We start from the raw sequence: 5,836 nt of genomic DNA, 5'->3' as shown, positions 1-5,836 counted from the left end.
GTTTCTTGATTTAAGATTTCTTTTAAAAGTTATTATTATTAGTTTATGTATGTGTGTCTGGTGTGCATGTATGTGATATGTGATGTGTGTGTGTGTGATGTGTATGTGTGTATGTGTGGTGTGGGTATGGTGTGTGTGATGTGATGTGTGATGTGATTTGTGTGTGTGGTGTATTGTGTGTGTGTGTGTGTGTGTGTGTGTGTGTGGTGTATGTGTGATGTGTGTGCACCATGACCAGTGTGGAGGTCGGAGGATGATTTTATGGAATCAATTCTCCCCTTATACCTTTACATGGGTTGAACTCAGATTATCAGGTTTTGGGTGGTAAGTGCCTTTACCTACTAAATCATCTCACTAGCTAAGACTTCTGTTCTCATGATGCACCAAAAGCTATGATAGTGGGTCCCCCCCCCACCTCTCTTTCTCTCTCTCTCTCTCTCTCTCTCTCTCTCTCTCTCTCTCTCTCTGATACATGAAAAAGCTTCCCTTTGGAAGTCTCTAACGAAGATGCTTGGGAAAGGGATGAGGTGGAAAGGGATGAACATTGAGCGTCTCTAACAGCCACACAAATTAATCTCTATGCTGAATCTCTACCACTAACAAAATCAGACTGTGTTCGGTTTGCCGAATGTTTGAATCCTGGCAATGGAGCTTTTACGTCTCGTTCTGCTGCTAATCTGCTGAGAATACTAATCTCTCCGAGGACAGGAATTAGAATAATTAACATGGATAACAAAGCTCTCCCACTCCCTGGGCATGTATCTCTTTTGTGCAGCCCCTCTCCTCAGATGTCTGTGTAGCTTTGATCTTTATGCTTGGAGGGGCCCTGGGCTGCTCCTTTAGGTAATAGACTGCTTGCCCCTCCTGTGTGGTGGCTTGGATTGCTCTGGTTTTCATTGCTTCTCAGTGAGAAGCTTTTAGGTTTGTATATAAACCTTGCCGTCTGTTAGTTTTCTAATTAGTCAGCTTAGGCTTTTATCATCTTCTAATCCTTTCCTCTGCTTTCTTTGGGTCGACTTCATGCTTCCAACCTGGCTTTGGCATTCCCTGCTTACTCTGACTCCCAGGGATGAATGATGATCTTGAACTTTTTCTGGTAAATTCGTTTTTTTTTCTCAAAGCCCGGATTGGAAATATTAATACCCCTGGAAATGGCAATAGACCCCGGAATGCAGGCTTTTCACCTGTATTAATAATAGGAGAGTGCCTCGGAGTGTGGCAGAGAGAGTGAGAGGGGCTGCGTCCTGCTCCTGAAGTGCTTGGTTGGGTTCCTGACTCTGCCTCTGTGGATTATTTCGGCCCCAGATCTGCTTGTCTTTTGAGGTTGATGCACCCATCATGGCCACAGGTCATTTGTACACAGCATGGAGTGGGATGGCGGCCTCTCGAATCCTTTGAGACACCAGAAGTTCCCAGTATCCAGCAGTAGGGAATTTAGAGTCTCCCTTTGTCAAACTTGTTCATGTTTTCTATGACAAAAACCCCCTACTCTCCATCCCTTTCCATGGTCCTTCTCCACAACACTGCTCTGGCTTAGTAAAACTTCATTCCAGTGCAAGAGAATTACGGCACTGTTTTCCTCTGTCAATACTGACTTTGTTTCAGAGCCTATTTTATTAGTTTGAGCTTCAGATTCTGAGGAGAAAGCCTTAGAAATAGGGAATGTGAAGAGAAACGTCTATCTGATAGGACGTGCTCAAAATAGGGGTTCATCTGTCAAACTTGTTAAACTTTCTCCCCCAAATGACTCTCATTCCCCAAGTACAACAATGGCTACACTACATGCTACCCTTTGATGTGGAACACAATGCAGCCACCACGGTGTCCTTGGGCATTTCAGTCTCTTTAACCCTTCAGTGTTTGCAAACGTTTTCCTTTTTCAAGATTTATTTATTGTGTATTCAGCTTTCTGCCTGCACATGCGCCTTCAGGCCAGAAGAGGGCACCAGATCCCATTACAGATGGTTGTGAGCCACCATGTGGTTGCTGGGAATTGAACCCAGGACCTCTGGAAGAGCAGTCAGTGCTCTTAACCTCTCAGCCATTTTTTTTTCCAGCCCCATGCAAGCAACTTCTAATAAGGGCTCAGCAGATCATTCCTTGTCTCCCTTCAGTCACACTGAGAAGGAAGGAACACCACACGTTCTTTAGGTAAACACGTTAATTTTCATTTGGTCTTTAGAACCAATAAAAGTCACAGTGGATTAGCTGGATGAGCTTAAAGAGATGGGGTGGGTGTGGTAGGAGGAGATGATGCTGAACACTTCCTGGATGCCTGGTGCTGTTGTTGACATCCCAGTCACTGCAATAGGCAGCAAGCAGACAGGCTGGCGGCGTCCACCTATGATTCTTCCCTCCTATACCATGTGACTGTACATCACGCTTCCATAGGACTCTGTTGGGCTGTGTGAATTGAATGCAAAGACATATGATATAAGCAAGGGCTTGGAAAGAGAAGGTTCTCCTTAAAACGATTAAGCATTTTATTTGTGTGTGTGTGTGTGTGTGTGTGTGTGTGTGTGTGTGTGTGTCTGCATGCGTGCACGTGCATACACATAGGTGCATGTCAGTTCCTAAAAAGTTGGATCTCCTGGTGCTGGGGTTTATGGGAAGTTGTGAGCTATCCAATGCGGGTTCTGGGAACTGAACTCTGGTCCCATGGGAGACTAATTTGCCATTTCTCTAGCTAAAGAATATTCTCTTTTAACATCTTTGCTCTATGAAGAGAATGATCTCAGGCTACCTAGCTGTGGTCTGAGATAGAGATTCATGAATCATCGTTCCATGTGTTCAACCTGAGGCCACCCTAACTCAAGCAATCAAAGTGAAGCCTCTACAGAGACAATTCAAGAGACAGTGAATGAGCCATGCTCTAGGGAGCGTGTCCATAGTGAAGCCGGATGGCGCTCGACCCCATGTGTTCAGCTGGCCCAGTCAACGCTAGTTGTCTGCCACTGAAGGTGCATCGCCATTTATTATGCTACAGTGGCAGTTAAACACTGCAAGGTTTGTGTTATCAATCATCTTTTGCAGATGGGGAAATCAAGGCTTTAAAAGATTCATTGACACACCTAAGGCCAGGTAAGCGGCCCAGCTTGAGACTTGACCGAGGTCTTCTGATGTCCTTGAATTACATCATTTGTCAATTACAACCTGTAAAATCCACAAGTATTTTATTAATTTATTTATATCACAGAGTCTGGTGTGTAATCTTGGCTGGCCTGGAACTCAAGGTTTTCTCATCTGAACCTCCCAAGTGCTACGATTAAAGCTGTTCACCACCATGCCTGGATTTTTTTTTCCTCTGTGTATATGTGCATGTGCACACACATGTATGCATGCATGTGTATATATGCTGCTTAAGTGCCGTGTAAATACTATTACTGAACTACATGCTCAGCTCAAGGGAATCTGTAAAACAATAGGACTGGCTTCCTCTGCCACCAATGCTGATCCTTTAAAAACACAGCCAGGTAGGAAAAGAAAAATAAAAGTAGCTGTTCTTAGACGACCGTTTAAAAGCAAGGCTATTTAAAAACTTGGTGTGTTGTTTACTAAAGTTTCCTTTTATTTATTTTAAGCTGAAATTGCTCCTCACTCAAGAATTCACTCCCTTCTATTTCCACGGTATAAGCCACAAAGACTTCATGGGAACATAAAAAAGAACCCTTACCTTACTTATGCACAGAAAATAAGATATTGCGCGTTTCCTCTGCTGGTAAACGAGCAGATTAAGCATCAGCAGGATCTGAGCGGATCTCCATTTCCCCGACACAAAAACAGTGCGTTTGACCACTTTTTTTTTTTATGTTTTAGTACATTTTTTTTGTCAACAATCTTTTATTATATATAAAAGCCCTATCTCTATTGCTTATAGGAGTTTTAAAATCATTTCACAGCTGAGTGAAACCCTAAACAGAGCCATCTTAGTGTAATGAAGCAGAAAGTGATTGCTTCTTAACAAGACTGGTATATGGTGACAAACAGCTTATAAAAAATCCCATCTGCTACAAAACGCCTGTCTCACTCGCCTAAGCATCTAAATGGTATATTTCCTATCGCCTTTCAGAAACAACAGAGGGGAATAAAAAGCCTCCCCACCACCCGATTGCCCTCTGAGAGGAAAAGTGCTCCGTTGCTAACGCACTGATGAAATCCCTCTCAGCACCACCCGGGCTGAGCCTGCCCAGTAGACAAGGATTTCCGACCACCACCCGCTTTGCCCTTCCAAGAGGGTCACACAATAATGCAACAGCAGCAAGCCTTGGCCCGTGTCCTGCTATGTTTAGCTTTAGGATTTGCTTAATAGAAACAAAATACAAGTCCTGAGTTAAGAGTCCACGGCTTTACGACCGGTCGGTGGGCGTGTTGTGTTTTAGAAGGGCACCTACTGACGTCATCCGTTCTTGAGTCTGTATGATGCTGCGCACGCGTATCTATGTTCCTGGCATGCCTTCTTCAAGCGTCTCCTATTCCCCATCAACTTAATACATTTATCTTGGCCATGTGACCTTTTGTTTTGAAACAAAACCAATACATTTGACAAAATAAAACAAGATTATGAACTTAAATTTTCAATATTTTTTGTCTAAAACCAAACAATTCACTTTTTTTGGTGGATTTTTGTGTGTGGTGTATGTGTGTGTGTGTGTGTGTGTGTGTGTGTGTGTGTATGGAATGTGTGTGTATGGTGTGTGTGTGTATGGTATGTGTGTGTATGGTATGTGTGTGTGTGTATGGTATGTGTGTGTGTGCGTGTATTTGTGTGTGTGTGCGTGTATTGTGTGTGTGTGTGTGTATTGTGTGTGTGTGTGTGTGTGTGTGTGTACAAGCCAGAGGTCAACACTGAAGTGGCTTCCTCAACATCTCCCCAGCTTATTCTGTGAGATGGAATTTCACATTGAACCTGGAGCTGTTGAGCACCAGGGACTCTCTTCACTCTGTCTCCCTCGTCCTGGGATCCCAGACACACACTCCCAGGCCTGGCTGTTTACATGGATACTCAAAATCCAAATTCAGGTCCTCAGGCTCTTACGACAAACACAACCTTCTGAGCCATTTCCCCAACTCCTGGTCAATTGCCTTTAGCAGAAAATAAGCCTGAACATTCAACAACTTTTCAGAATGCCCCACGTCTAGAGGTAATTGACTACCACTTTTAAAGCACACATAGAATCTTTCGTGAAAAAAATAATTTAACTTCTTCTGTTAGGTTATAGAAATCCATTTTACTTCCTGGCTTATTTTGTTTTTGGGATATGGGAAATTTTCTTGCAAAGAGACAATAAAAGCTGCTATTTAAAAACGTTTAACCTTCAAGTAAACTGTTACACAACTCTCTGGTCCTTTGAAGAGGCCCTTTAAGAATGTGCTGTGACTCAGTCTCCATCCCAGGCAGGACTTTGTTATAAAGGATGTTTCATGTGTGCCATCCACCATGATTACAACATTCTCTGAGTAGTTACCATGTCCCTGACTCCTGTATGATGTCATTCCATGTCCCTGACTCTTGTATGATGTCATTATCCTTAAAGGAACTCTGTGAGGCAATATGAGGACACCTTCATAAACACAGAATGTAGGCTAAAGAGAGGCGTATGTCAAATGGCAATTGGCCAGGTCTTGTTCTAGAGGTTCTTATTACGTTATACAGCCTCAGAGCGTATGCGGGGAGATGAACAATGCGGAGGGCACTGAGCTAGGATTCACTGCTTGGCTTGTTACGCTGATAGAATGGTTGGATCAAACTAAGACTTTGTCGGACTCATGGATCTGTGGTCTGAATGCGTAGATACAGGAGGGTAGGGAATCAATAATGTGTCTAAAGAACTCCAGT

The 5,836-nt window shown here is 43.4% G+C and overlaps 1 long non-coding RNA gene across 2 annotated transcripts; it reads right to left on the bottom strand.

Annotated features, from left to right (window-relative positions):
- Positions 1-2,146: 2,146 nt before the first annotated feature.
- Positions 2,147-5,459, bottom strand: LOC134479599 (uncharacterized). 2 transcript variants are annotated; one of them, XR_010053139.1, is made up of 4 exons: positions 5,314-5,445; positions 4,392-4,511; positions 3,072-3,153; positions 2,147-2,403 (listed from the first exon to the last, which is right to left on the bottom strand). It is a non-coding gene; the product is annotated as an uncharacterized LOC134479599 (long non-coding RNA). The 2 variants fall into 2 exon arrangements; XR_010053140.1 differs by lacking the exon at positions 4,392-4,511 and having other exon boundaries at positions 5,314-5,459.
- Between the last annotated feature and the right edge of the window lie 377 nt (positions 5,460-5,836).

Source organism: Rattus norvegicus, chromosome 7 (assembly GCF_036323735.1).
Source record: "Rattus norvegicus strain BN/NHsdMcwi chromosome 7, GRCr8, whole genome shotgun sequence".
In the NCBI taxonomy this organism is placed as follows: Eukaryota; Metazoa; Chordata; class Mammalia; order Rodentia; family Muridae; genus Rattus; species Rattus norvegicus.
The sequence above is the reverse complement of the archived record's forward strand: the minus strand, read 5'-3'. Positions and strand labels throughout refer to the sequence as shown.